The sequence below is a fragment of the Pan paniscus genome, chromosome 18 (genome assembly GCF_029289425.2).
Source record: "Pan paniscus chromosome 18, NHGRI_mPanPan1-v2.0_pri, whole genome shotgun sequence".
Taxonomy (NCBI): Eukaryota; Metazoa; Chordata; class Mammalia; order Primates; family Hominidae; genus Pan; species Pan paniscus.
This window is the reverse complement of record NC_073267.2, coordinates 98029857-98044967: the sequence shown is the minus strand read 5'-3', so window position 1 is coordinate 98044967 and position 15111 is coordinate 98029857. Positions and strand designations below refer to the sequence as shown.

The window sequence follows — 15111 nt, the reverse complement described above, 5'->3', positions numbered from 1 at the left end:
GACAGTGAGGCTCTTCCCTGTGGGACTCTGCTCTGCACTGCATAAAGCTGCTTAAAGGCTGAGCAGATAAGGGGCTGTGTCTGCAATCTGACGTCTCTGCAGCTGTGTGGAGGAGTCTGGCGACATCCCCCAGCTCTTATACACACCCCCTCTGTGCACGTTGGCTCCAGATGGTCCCCACTGTGTCTTCTGCAAGGTGAGCATCGGAAGGATGATTACCGTCACAGCGGGGGTCGAAAGGCCAGGGCCCAGGGCAAGGTCCAACAGGCACTGCGGGCATGATCGTTTCACAGTGACCTCAGCCTCCCCGCCACACCCAGACACACCCAGGTCCCTCTCAACACAGCACCAGGCAGCTGCCACTCATCACCCAGGGCTAACTTTTGACATAAACCCCACTTTTCACCCTGGAACACAGTGAGAACACAGGCCCAAGGTGCCTTCCGACCACCGTCCACAAGGTGCACCCCTGTGGAGCCAGCACTGCCCTCTGAGCTGTGTCTCCCAAATGCCTTGAGCCTGGCTGAAGGTGTTTCCTGCCCAAAGGTGTTTCTGGCCCTTGGTCCATCCCAAGAACTGCTGGAATGTTGAGATTACATTTCCTTATCTGCCACGGACTACCCTACACTATGCACCAATGCCAGCTCATACCAATCCAGGTACCAACACTGGCGCAATAATGACTGATGCAATAATGTTGGCTCATTAGTTACTACTAACTAATCCATGCACCGGCATCAGCATGATATGAACTCGTGCTCAACATCTCGCAGTACAATCCAAGCACTGACCCGTGCACCAATATCCAGACAGTACTGACCAAGCGTCAGTGTGGCACAGCACTAACCTGTGCACTGACATCAGCACAGTACTGACCAAGCGTCAGCATAGCACAGCACTAACCTGTGCACCGACATCAGCACAGTACTGACGAAGCATCAGGGTGGCGCAGCATTAACCCATGCACCAAAATTGACACGGTACTGACCAAGCATTGGTGTGGCACAGCACTAACCTGTGAGCCAACATTGTCACCGTACTGACCAAGCGTCAGCATGGCCCAGCACTAATCTGTGCACCAGAATTGACACGGTACTGACCAAGCATCAGTGTGGCACAGCACTAACCCATGCATGGTACTGACCAAGCGTCAGCGTGACACAACACTAACCCATGCACTGATATCTACATGGTACTGACTGAGTGTTGGTGTGGCACAGCGCTAACCTGTGCACCGACATCAGCACAGTACTGACCAAGCATCAGGGTGGCACAGCACCAACCTGTGTGCTGACATTGGCATGGGACAGACCAAGCATCAGGGTGACACAGCACCAACACGTGCAACAAAATCAACATGGTACTGACCAAGCATCGGTGTGGCACAGCACTAACCCATGCATGGTACTGACCAAGCGTGAGTCTGGCACAACACTAACCCATGCACTGATATCTACATGGTACTAACCAAGCGTTGGTGTGGCACAGCACTAACCTGTGCACCGACATTGGCACAGTACTGACCAAGCGTCAGGGTGGCACAGCACCAACCCATGTGCTGACATCGGCATGGGACTGACCAAGCATCAGGGTGGCACAGCACCAACACGTGCACCAAAATCAACACGGTACTGACCAAGCATCGGTGTGGCACAGCACTAACCTGTGCATGGTACTGACCAAGCGTTGGTGTGGCGCAGCACTGATCTGTGCACCAACATCAGCACAGTACTGACCAAGTGTCAGTGTGGCACAGCACTAACCGTGCACTGATATCTAGACGATACTGACCGAGCGTCAGCGTGGTGCAGCACTAACCGTGCACTGATATCTACACAGTACTGACCGAACGTCAGCGTGGTGCAGCACTAACCGTGCACTGATATCTACACAGTACTGACCGAGTGTCAGTGTGGCACAGCACTAATGATATCTATATGGTACTGACAGAGCGTCAGCATGGCACAGCACTAACTGTGCACTGATATCTACACAGTACTGACCGAATGTCAGCGTGGCACAGCACTAATGATATCTAGATGGTACTGACCGAGCGTCAGCATGGCACAGCACTAACTGTGCACTGATATCTACACAGTACTGACTGAGCGTTGGCATGGCACAGCACTAATGATATCTACATGGTACTGTCCGAGTGTCAGCGTGGCACAGCACTAATGTTATCTACATGGTACTGTCCGAGTGTCAGTGTGGCACAGCACTAACTGTGCACTGATATCTACACGGTACTGACTGAGGGTCGGCGTGGCGCAGCACTAACCATGCACTGATATCTACACGGTACTGACCAAGTGTCAGTGTGGCACAGCACTAACCATGCACTGATATCTACATGGTACTGACCGAGTGTCAGCGTGGCACAGCACTAACTGTGCACTGATATCTACACGGTACTGACCGAGCGTCAGCGTGGCACAGCACTAATGATATCTACACAGTACTGACCTAGTGTCAGCGTAGCGTGGCACTAATGATATCTACATGGTACTGACCGAGTGTCAGCGTGGCACAGCACTAACCGTGCACTGATATCTACATGGTACTGACCGAGTGTCAGCGTGGCACAGCACTAACTGTGCATGGTACTGACCAAGTGTCAGTGTGGCACAGCACTGACCCATGCACTGCTATGATTCCAGTACTAACTCGTGCACTGTCTTCATGCGATACAGCCCGTGACAATAAACATAAGGAAAAAGGCAGGACGTGATGCGAAATCAAGCTTTAAAGAGAAGAGAAAACCGCTCCTTACCCCTGCGATGCCTGGCAGTGGCGATGTGTTCACTCCAGGGTGGGGGCCGGTCTGACTGCTTGGGTTCCTAGTGCAGCCGTTTGCTCTCAGCCTCCGGAGGACTCTGCAAATCACACACAGGCATTTAGGCTGAGGTGCTCGGCGGGGGTGCTGGGGAAACCAGTAGGGTGCAGCCCCCCAGGGTGGGCAGTTGCCAGGCCCCGTGGAGGAGAGGGGCCCGCTTGATGGCGCTTGTCTGAAATGCACTGACTTTCCTCCCAGTCCCCACTGCTTGCTGCACCCCCACTCCACATCCAGCGAGTGTGCTTGGATGGTTTTAGCACACTCGCTTACACGCACAGGGGCCTGGCCATCCCAGGACCTGCCCATCCGGCTTTCTGTGGCTTGGACTCCTGTGCAGGGGCCTCGTTTTCTCACCCCATCCCCCACCCCCAGGATGGCATCTAAGTCTGGATCACTCTGTTTGGTCACTGCACTGTGTCCCGGAGGGGGTGTCCACTTGCTGGCCCATGTGGAGCCTGTTGGAGGGTGCCAGGCGGCATCATGCTGGGGGAAGGACTGCAGTGCTGTGGTCCTGCCGGGGTCGCTGCCACGGCCTCCCAGGATGGACTCTGCACTTTATGGGCCTGTTCCCGTGTTTTCCAGCCCCTTGGTCTCCATCTTACAGGACTCTGTGTCTCACTTGGGCTGTGTGAGCCAGGGGCTGGGGAGACACCTTCCCCTGTTCCCCTGTGCCCCGCCTCCTGGGGGGGTCTTATCCCCTCCGCCATGCCGCAACAAGAGTCAGGACCACGCTGCCAGCCCCACACTTCCTTCCCTAACCAGGGTCCTGGGAGGCTTTGGGGTTTGGGGGAAGGAGGAAATCAGGCTCGTGACAAACACCGGTTTAGAAGCTGCATGGGATTCAGAGCCAGCAGCCTGGACACCAGCCTGGTCTTTCAGTGCCTCAGTGTACCCACTCTAGTCATGAGGAGAAAGCCGTGCCTCCCTTTTGGGGTGATGACAGAGGTGGAAGGATGCTGTGAGGGCCCGAGCCACTCCAGGCACCCTCCCGCCATCAATGCCCCGGAAGATGGGTGGCGGCAGGAGCTGTGGCTCTGAGGGGATCTCAGGAGCACTGGATTCTTGGTGCCTTCCTCAGCACCCGTCACCCCAGCTAACTCCAGCTAACTCAGCACCCATGACTCCAACTAACCCAGGTAGCCTCCAAAGACATGTTTTCTTGTCTCTGGTGATGTTTTACATGTAAAAGTGCAGAGCACCGGAGGCTGGGGTCTTTGCATGGTGGCTGTGCTTGCTGGGATCCACTGTTCAGCCTCCCCAGGTGCTCGCCGGCCCCTCCCCATTTTATGTAGGATCGTTCGGACTGTCAGCAAGACATAGAAAAGCAGCTGCCTGCAGAGGCCAAATGCGCGGTAGGCTCCCGTCTCCACTGTCTAATTAATTAATCGTTTCCGGGTCGCAGAGCTCGTGGGAGCATTTGTGCCCTATCTCTCCAGCCCACAGACATGGGGGTGGGGACACCCAGGCTTCCCGGAAACCCCCTCCCACACACTCACTCTGTCTTTAAGACAACTTTGCTCCTTTTTAGTTTTTAAATCAGAGTGTTGGCATGTGTGCGAGCGAGTGTCCAAGCGTGTATACGCTGTTTGTAAAACAGCTCGGCCTGGGGGCCAGTGCTGCCCCATAAGCAATGTTTGCCAGTGTCCGTCTGCGAACCATGTCAGGTCCATGAGAAGGTTCTCAGGATCCTACGGCCATGAGTGAGGGCTAAGGCAATACGGCGAGTCCTCCATGAAGCTACGGTGAACGAAGTGTCCTTTACTCTAATAACTGAAGAGCAGAATTGAACTGAATTCTGTAGTTTTAAAACCTTCTTCCAAGGATAACAGAAACGCAGAAAAATGAGCAAGCAAGCACACCCCCACAGCCTTTTCACACAGAGCACATGCATGTCACCAGAGCCAGATCCAGAATCAGGACACGGCCTGCCCTCCCCGGGGGCCCTGCCCGGACACCAGCCTGTCTTCTGAAGGCAGAGGGTGGGCTGATCTGTTGTGAAACTTCTATTGGTGCGGTCACACCAGAAGCATGTGACTTCATGCAACACCATGTTTATGAGACTTATATTTTTATCTTTTATTGTGGTAAAATACACGTAACATAAAATTTACCACTTTAGCCATTTCTGAGTAAGCAGTTCAGTCGCATCAAACACGTTTCCGGCATTGTGCAATCACCACCACCATCCACAGAACTCTCTTCAGCTTTCCAACTGAAACTCTGTCTCCATTAAAGACTAACTTCCCAGCCCTGTGAATCTCACTGCTCTAGGGACCTCACACCATGGGCATTAGACAGTTTTTGTCTTTTTGTGTCTGGCTTATTTCATTGAGCAGAATGTCCTCAGGGTCCGTCCATGTGGTAGCATGTGTCAGAGTTTCTTAAGGCTGAATAAAAAATATTCCATGGTGTGAATACACCACATTGTATGTATCCATTCACCTGTCCACGGACACTGAATTTCTTCCACCTTTTAGCAGTTGTGAATAGTGCTGCTGTGAACATGGGTGTGTGGATGTTTCTTTGGACCTCAGCTTTCAGTTCATTTGGGTATGTACACAAAAGTGGGATGGCTGAATCATAAAGCAGACATAGTTTTAATTTTTTGAGGAACTTCCATACCGTCTTCCACAGATGCGGTGCCATTTACATTCCCACCAACCGTGCAGGAGGGTTCCAGTGTCCCTACATCCTTGCCAACACATGTTATTTTCTGGTTTAGCTTTGTGTTTTATGGTAATTACCTTAATGGGCGTGAGGTGGTATGTCAGTGTGGTTTTGATTTGCATTTCCCAATGATTAGTGATATTGCGCGTCTTTTCATGTGCACGACTTTGTAAAATAAGTTCTATATAAAAATCCTTTGTTGGATGGATATTATTGAGCAACTACTGCAGAGTAATGTGGTTGTGAGGGACAGAACCATGACTGTTTTCCTCTGAAGGTCATTCTTTTCCTAGCATAACACCACACAGGATTGCAGCAAGTGGCTTCAACTGGCAACTTCATTCATGTATCCATTCACTCACCCATCCATCTATCTATCTGTCCAGCTATCCATCCACCCACTCACTCATCCAGCCATGTGCCTGCCTGTCCACCTACCCACCAGTCTATCTATCCATCCACCCATTTATCCACTGTTCATCCATCTATCCACTCGTCTATCCATACACCCACCCATTCATCCATCCGTCCACTCATCTATCCACACACCCACCCGTTCATCCATCTGTCCACTCACCTATTCACACACCCACCCGTTCATCCATCTGTCCACTCGTCTATCCACACACCCACCCGTTCATCCACCCGTCCACTCGTCTATCCACACACCCACCCGTTCATCCACCCGTCCACTCGTCTATCCACACACCCACCCGTTCATCCATCCGTCCACTCGTCTATCCACACACCCACCCGTTCATCCACCCGTCCACTCGTCTATCCACACACCCACCCGTTCATGCACCCGTCCACTCATCTATCCACACACCCACCCGTTCATCCACCCGTCCACTCGTCTACCCACACACCCACCCGTTCATCCATCCGTCCACTCGTCTATCCATACACCCACCTGTTCATTCATCTATCCACTCATCTATCCATACACCCCCCTGTTCATTCATCTATCTCACCACCCAGCATACAACCATCCACACCATTTATCCACCATTCATCCATCCAGTCACCATCCATCCACCTACCCACCCATCCATTCATCTACATCAACCCACTCATTCATCCACCCATCTAACCACCCAGCATGCATCCATCCTCCCACCCACCCACCCATCCATCCACCCACCCATTCGTCTATCCACATATCCATTCATTACTTCTCATCCATCCATCTACTCATCCACACATCCATTTATCCATCCATCTAACAACCCGCAATTCATCCACCCACCCATCCATCTACCCACCCACTCATCTATCCATCCACCTACCCGTTTACCCAAAATTCATCCATCTACCCACTCATCTATTCATCCATCCACCCATTTATCTATCCATCTACCCACCTATTTATCCACAATTCATTCATTCACCCACTCATAAATCCATCCATCTGTCTGTCCACCCATTCAACTACCCAACCACTCATCTATCCATGCACCTACCCATTTATCCACAATTCATCCATCCACCCACTCATCTAGCCATACACCTATCCATCCATCTGTCCATCCGCTCACTCATTCATATATCCATCCACCCAACCATTTATCCACAATTCATCCATCTACCCAACCACCCAAGATCCATCCACCCACCCCTGAGAGCCCTGCCATGTCTAGAATCTGACACTGTGCCCCAGCCCTGTCTGTTCCCAAGTCTGTTGAGTTCTTGATGGTCAGTTCCTACTCAGTCTCCATTGGACCTGCCTGCTGTGGTGACTCAGCTCCCCTGCCTCACCTTCGCTCTGACCCTTTGTTGATTCCTGCATGCAGCTCTGCTCTGAGCTCCATGGGGATTCCTGCTGTTGGGGCCTGGCCCCCTGGATGCTCTAGTCTCAGACACTGTTGGGAGCAAGCAGCGTCATCAGGCAGCTTCCTTTCCACGTGCCACACATGCCTTCCTACTGAGGCTTTTGAGACCTTTGCAGCCCAGCCCTGGAAGCCAGTCCGCCCACTGTGAACTCACATGGCTCCCCACACTTCATGCCTCTGTCTGGGCTGTTCTAGCCTAGGCCACCTTCTCACAAATCACCCTCATAGTCTGTGAAGCCGCCTCTGGCCCCGGCCCCGGCCCTAACCCCCTCCCTGGGGAAGAGCAGCTGCACATGTTGCCACATTCCCACGTACTTTGTCCAAATTCTGCACAATAGCTTTTCCGCAGGGTCTGTTATTACCAACAAAGATGATGACGGTGGCTCTCCCGGAAGCCAGGCCTGGGCTCGAACATTCTGTGCAGAATCTCACTGAATCCTTTCAACAACCCTATAAGGCAGGTTCTGTTACCATCCCCCTCTTACAGAGGAGGACCCCTGAGGCTCAGAGAGGGAATGCGACTCACTCCAAGTCACACAGTGAACAACTGAGCTGAATCCCAACCCAGGCCTGTCTGATTCCAGAGCTGGGATGTGGACCGGCCGTGAATCCTCAGCCTGGATGCCAGCCCCGAGAGGGGGTACCCACACCTGAACTGTCTGTTCCTGAACTGAAAACAAGAATGAATGAATGAATAAATGATAGAATAAATGGGTGGAGGCTCAAGCCAATGGCACTGATCTCAAAGCCCAGAAGTTCTCAGTGGTTAGCCCTCCACAGAAAGCCTTGAACACCACACAGAAGTGTTCAGAGACGGAGTTTTCCTTCCCGGAGAGGAAGAATGAGAAGAAGGCAAAAGCCAAGAGAAAAACAAGAGGCAGAGGAAAGCAGCCTGGAGAATCTTCCCGTGGAGTGAGCATGATTGCTTTGGATACTTGGAATCTGGGCACAGTCTGCGAAGCATCGAGTATGGTAAAAGCCTTTGGTTTTGTATGCTGCAGACGGATGGAACGTCACTGTCCGGGAAGCTCAGGCACAGAAGCATGCACACAAATGCCCAGGGAGTCTGCATGATAAGCAGGCCCTGAGCAGCCACGTGGAGTCCGGCCTTGTCCTGAGCCTCTGGCTGTCCCCATTTTCCATACCTTCCAGGCAGCAGGTGCGAGCGTCCAGGACCCTGGCGAGCTGGCCGGCCACATGGACACGCACAGCCATCAGCCCACGGTGCTGAAAGGCCCAGCTGGTTTGTGAGCAGCCAACCAGATCTCCTCCCCTTCACCCTCAACGTCCTTGGGAAGGATGGGTGGCAGGGCTGGGAGGCCGAAGGTCAGGGAGCTGGAGTCCCCTGGGCCCAGGGTGGGGAGCAGGGCCCTGGCCAGACCCTCTCTCTACCCACATGGGCTTGGGGTCATCCAGGAGGATGCATGCCAGAATTCTGGTCCATGAAGATTTGGCATTTCACTGCAGGCGCAATTTACCTCCAAGAAGAAAAAAAGCTACTAACGAATGCCAGTCTCCAGCTGATGATGGCTTGCCCCGTCTACAGGAGGCAGTGCCGATGTCACAACCACCTAGAAATGCAGGACGCGAACCTAGATCCTGGATGGTGGTTTCTAGAAAACACTCTGCTCTAAAGGAGCCAGGGCTCCATGGAGAAGTGGCTGAGTCCAGGGCGTGGGCAGGAGAATGACTGGGTGCACCTGGAGCATCTATGCCGGGAAGTCAGACACACTCAGAAAAGGTGGGGACACTCCTGACCACCTCAGGAGCCATCAGAAGCCGCTGAGTTTGTAACTCATGAAATAGAGTAACAACTCACAAGGCCATCCTGGTGACAGAAAAACCAGCAAGTGTGTGCTGGGGGGATTGGTCAGCAGTTCCCGAGAGCAGAATACCAACCAGCAGGTACAGAAGACGTGATTTAAACAAGCGTCCCGGTAAGGATGGGTGGGAGGATGCCACACAGACATGGTGGGAGGAAGCCGGGCAGCCCAGGTGGAGGCGGGGCCCACAGTGTGTGCAGGGGTCTTAAGAGGTCCGTGTGTTTGGAAAGTCACATAGTAAGATGTTGAGAAAAGATAAAAATAAAGATGAGGATTGGGAAAAAGAAAAGAAAAAGAAAAAGAATGTGCTGCAGGGTGATATTCATCTCCTGTGGGAAACACCAGTTCTACCCACCTGCCACAGGCCCGGCCGCCAGGGTGCACCCACCTGCTGTAGGCCCGGCCACCAGGGTGCACCCACCTGCTGTAGGCCCGGCCGTCCGGGTGCACCCACCTGTCATAGGCCCGGCCGCCCGGGTGCACCCACCTGTCACAGGCCAGGCCGCCTGGGTACAGTTTTTATCCCTATTTTGCAGGGAAAGAAGCTAAGGCGCAGAGAAATTATGCAGCTTGCCCCAGCCGGCCGTGGAAAGTGGAAAGACTCAAACCCAGTTCCACTGGTGTGGAGCCCAGCTCCCGCCTGCCCTGCCTGCCCCGCCTTCACCTGCTCCTCATGGAAAGACTGGGCTGTAAGAAAGGGGAGGGCTGAGCAGAGGGACCCAGCACACCCAGCCCTCACCCAGGCCCTGCATGGCCCAGGCCCTCCTAGGTCAACTGAAATACCATCTCTCCTCCCGGCAGCCCGTGACCTTCCATGCCCTTCCAAGGGCCTAAATGTGATGTCACTGCCCAGGCCCAGGGCTCTATGTGTCCAAGGATCCCCTCCCTCTTCAGGGGAGGCTCACAGAGGGGAGGTGACCTGCCTGGTGTCCTACAGCTCATGGGGGCCGGGCTGGGCGTTTTCCACACCGAAAACATTCGATGTACTTCAAGCGAGCGTCTAGGGCACCCTCCCAGGCTTACCTCAAAAAAAATGTTATGGTGGCCCGGGCTTAGTGACTTGCTTCCAAAGAACAGAGTAGAGAAGTGTGACAAGCGTGACCTCAGCCCAGCGGCCCAGGTCAGTGTCGACAGCCACACGTCCTGCTGGCGGTGCCAACCCCCGCGGGGATGTGAGGCACCAAGCACTTGACCCCTGCATGTTCTTCCTGAAAACCCAGGATCTCACTCTACCCAGGAGAAAAATGTCAGGAGAACTCAAATTGAGGGACAGTCCACAAAATACTCAGCCGGTCCTCTTCAAAACTGTCAAGGTCCTCAAAAATAGGGAAATTCTGAGAAACGGTCTCAGTTGAGAGGAGGCCCTGGGGATGGAGTGTCACACGGTGTCCTGGGACAGAACAGAGATGTTGGTGAAAAAATGACTGAAATCAGATCCAAGTCTGACATTTGTTTGTAGTCAGTCGATGTTGTTGACGTACAGACCAACGTCATCTTCTCAGGGTAGCCAAATGCACCACGGAGACTTAAGACACCAGCGAGGGGGAGACTGACAACGGGGCGCGGGAACGCAGGGCTCATGCCACAACTGTCCTAGAAACAGAAAATTCTTCCAGAGTAAAAAGTTTATGTTTAAAATATAGGGAAAAGACTTGAATAGACATTTCACCAAAGACGACATGTCAATGGCAAATAAACACATCCAAAGGAGCTCAACCTCCATGAAGAGGGGAAAAGCGCATCGAAGCCCACTGCACACCTGCTGGAATAACCCTGATCAAAACCCAGAGGATGGCAGGAGCCGGTAAGAATGTGGAGAAATCGGTTCCCTTGGTGCCGGGGGGCATGGGAAATGGCTCAGCCGCTTTGGAAAGCCAGCTGGTGCTGTTAAAAGGTGAAAGGTCGGCTTACTCAGGACCCGGCAGTGCCACCCCGAGGAATCTATGTGAGTGAAGTGAAACATACTGGACACTCATCGCTGCATTATCCCAAACAGCCCGACCTGCAAACAGCCACGGTGTCCCTGCCGACCCCGTGCCCCCAGCACAGCCTCCTCCTGGACTTGGGTAAGTCAGTCCCCCAACAGGTGCACCCTCCCCTCCATTTCCACTCAGCCCTTATCCCCCAGGGACCCACTCCACACCTGGGGGCCCTGTGTGGTGACCTCCTGCCAGGCCAGCCTGCCCCAGAGGGAGGAACACAGAATCCATTTGGAACCGAAAGGGACTCAGCTCAGCCGGGAAAAGTAGGCTCTTTATTTCCAGCCTCAATGACCACGTGCTGCTCTGTGCCCGTGGTGGGCCAGCCCTGGGCATGAGGAGATGAGCAGAGCTGACCCCCGGACCCCTCCTCACCACGTCTGAACGGACAGCACTTCTGTGTCCAGGGGTGTGCGTCGGGCTCCCGGGCAGACAATCCCTGGGCTTTCGCGACTGGCACCGAAGTGAGGCTGGGCAAGAAGGCACTGGGCCAGATTCCTCCCTGGGGCACTTAAACGGGGCCACAGGGAAAGAATCGATGTGGTGCCGGGTGGAGGCGGGGCTCCATGGCAGCCACGGTCAGGAGCACGCCCTCGGCAGCAAGGTATAAATAAGCCAAAGTGACAGGGGCAGATGAGTGACACGGACAGACCACACGCAGAGAGTGAGGGCGCCGATGGAGGGTGCCGCCGGCCAGTGTGAGCCGCAGGGAGAAGGCAGATAGAGTGAGCTCCAGAGTCGTGACCCACGGACACCCAGGTCCTCTTGCCGGGCACCCGGAGCGCCTGGAATCCAGTTCCCGAGGCCTTGGCGGGGGCTGCTGCTCCAGGGCCCCCCTGGTTATGGCTGGGATGAGTTTGCAGAGGATGCCCCTGCCACCAAGCTCACACCTATAAACACTGATCATACAAAGTGTGTCATTCTTGTCACACCAACTAAAACTGCCTTCGGAAGGCAGGGGAAAAGTACTCAGGGCACAACACTGCTCCAAGAATGGAACTCTCTGCAAGTCCAGCTGCTGAAACTGCCTTTTGTCACCTGGGACCAGTTTTATCCACAGCTGCTGAGGTCACTTGCTCCAACTCCAGAAGGAATTCTGCTCACAGCTGTCACACCGACCAGCACGTCCCAGGTCCTCAGAACTTTCCCAGTGCCAGTGAACTTCCTCAAAGAGCCATAGGTAACCTTCCCCTTTCTTGTAAAACCACCAACCTTCTACTGCTTCTCCAACCTCCACCATTTACCTGGTCGGCACGTATGCCCCAAGATGCAATCCTTTCTTCCCAAATAAAACGTTAAACTTGGAAATTCGCCTCTACATTTTTATTTTGACTTGAACACACCCCAGCAACCGTGAGACCCCAAAGACACGAGTGACCTTCCCTGCTCCTGGTTCCTTCGTGTGCACGACAGGCCGTGCTGTCTCCTGGAGCCTGGCACCTGGGAGCTCAGCCGGAGCAGCCCCAGCAACCTCCCTGTAGCTCCAGCAGTGCCATCCCTGTGGTCAGCGTGGACCTGGCCTCCCAGTGGCCCCAAGTCCCCCCATAGCTCCAGTGGTGCTGTCCCTGCAGCGTGAACCCGGCCTCCCAGTGGCCCTGCATTCCACAGAGGGCTGGGCCCCCTGCCCTCCTGAGCCTCCCAGTGGCCAGCCAGCCTCACACGCTGCTGACCCTCAGTAGTGGCCAACCCCGTGTCTGTCGGAGGGCACAGGCCACCAACCCCATGGAGCTCAGGCCTGCTGCCTGGGCAGGGGCCCTCCAGGAAGCCTGGCGCTTAGGGGTGGCAGCTCAAGCTTGTTGGGGGTGGGGAGCTGGCCGGGCAGTCAGGGCCCGTCATGTGCGACTTTGGGCCAATCCCATCCCCTCTGGGCCTCTGTTCCCATTTACCAGAGAAAGATGGTCTCCGCTGAGCCAACCACCTTCATCCAAACCAAAGGACAGAAACCACCTCTGCTGAGCCTGGAGGCAGCCAAGGGAGTGGAGAAGCCGGCGGGGATCCCCGGGTTGGGCCACACACACCCCAGTGAGGCTGCGGGAGAGACGCGCCGCCTCCCGAGGTGCAGAGTTTCGCAGGGCACAACCTACTCCCGTCTGCTCCTCCAGCACCCTGTGACCCAGGACGGGCGGGTTTCCTGTGCCCCACTTCACAGATGGGAACATTGAGGCTGGGGGGAGCTGAGTGAGGAGTTTGGGGTCCCCAGCCACACGGTGTGGCTCCAGCTTCGCTCAGATGCCACACGCTGCACGCACTCCTTTACTGGATGCACCCGTCCCCGCCGGACACTGCCGTGCCCCCTCCCAGGACAGCAGCAGGAGCACCCAGCCCTCCTGGATGTCCCCCTGCCCCTCTGTGCCACAGCCCTCATGACTCACTGGCAGGCCAAAAGGAAGCCCCAAGTGATTTTCTAGCAGCACCTCCCGCAGCCCTCGGGGTGAGGCTGGGCTGTTCTGCCTGGGAGTGGTGCTAGGGGAACCTCCTGAGGGGTCCCAGGAAGGCCCCTGGCCTCCTGCCTCCACACCCCTGATTTCTTGGATCCCTTTCTTTGTCAGTGAGAGCCGACCGGGTGAAGTCACCCCTGGAGGAGGAGGGAGCTGAAGCAGCCGGTGACTCACTCACACGAGACAGTGGGCGGCGGCCAGGGCAGAGCGGGACTCCCCATTGCTGGCTAAAATCCAGACAGCGCCTTGGCCCGAGGTGTCCCTGACAGGACGAGGGCGGAGTGGCAGCTGCCGAAACCTGAACTCCTCTGCCCTGCCCCCGTCCCTTGACCCCACGCATCTAGTAGGTCAGCGCCAGAGGAAATCCTCGAAGAAAATGGGCGTCTCCCTTGCTGAGCACAGAACTGCAGTCAGCCCTGTGTGCCTGCTCCCTGGATGAGGACAGGAAGGATGTGGGGGAGAGGCCACGGTCACCCTCAGGAGCCCCCAGACCCACTGGAAAACAGCCCAGTGAGCATCTGAGAAGTACCGCCTGTGCGCGGCGCGAGGGTGCGAGGCGGGGGGGGGGCCGTGTGGCCAGGCAGCCTAGGGTTGCGCCAAAGCCCAGCAGGTGTGGGACGAGCAGGACCAGACTGGGAGGGGCTCGGGGGAGTGGGGACCTGTGCTGAGCTTGAGGTGTGGCTGGGCTGGGAGGCCGGACAAAGGTGTGTTTCCTCTGGCCATGCAGGGGTCAGGCGGTGGTGCTGGGGAGGAGGATGTGGGAGGAGGATGGGGCTGGGATGAGGGGCCAGGGCTGAGCTCAGCAGGTATTGGGAGGCGCCATGGGGCTGTGAACATGCACAGGTGGGGAGGCTGGGGTGGGGGCAGAGCAGGGGACAGTCCTGGAGCCAGCAGATAGGAGGAGGCATCTCTACAGCACCCCAGGTTTGGAGACAGGGCTGGCTCACCTCAAAGGGGGCCATGGGAGAGAGGAAGGTGGGCATCAGGGCTGGCCTGCCCCGGCCCCAGGGATACGTGGGAGTTGAGCTGCATGAGGGGTGGCCAGCCTAGGGCAGGGCAGGAGCCACGGGGCGTGCGCTCCTCTCTGTGGGTTTCGCTGTGGGAGGAGGAAGGACAAGCTTCTCCTGGAAGCAAAGGGGCCTGAGGACCCAGGAGCAGAGTGACCTTGTGGGCAGGGCCGTCCCTGAGGCCTGCCACATGCAGAGGACGTGGCCCCTGTGGCCAGCTTGGTGCCAGGAGCAGGTCCTGGGGGGTGGGGAGTAAGTCTCCCAGGGGCCGAGCTCCATGAGTGCACGTGGTGTGGACACTGGGCCTGCCACAGGGAGGCTGATGTGGGCAGGAGGCTCCCTGGGAAGTGGAGAAGAGCTTTCTGTGAGCTTGTTCCAGGGCTCTGGTCAGCCCAGCCTGGGGTCTCCTGGCCACGCAGGTCAGCAGGAAGGGGAAGATGCCCCAGCAAGGAGGCAGGAAGGCGGCCTCTGCCCGGCGCATCAGTCTCGGAGGTGGGGGACCCAGGGTTTGTTCTCAGCAGGCCTCTCC

The 15111-nt window shown here is 55.7% G+C and overlaps 1 protein-coding gene across 2 annotated transcripts in view; it reads right to left on the bottom strand.

The window, feature by feature from the left end:
* ZNF469 (zinc finger protein 469) overlaps positions 1-15111 on the bottom strand; it is a 345491-nt gene that overhangs the window by 165209 nt on the left and 165171 nt on the right. For both annotated transcript variants that reach the window (XM_034940869.3, XM_055099891.2), the window contains exon 3: positions 2774-2876. The gene's annotated coding sequence lies outside the window, so the exon portion shown is untranslated. The remainder of the gene's footprint in view (positions 1-2773; positions 2877-15111) is intronic.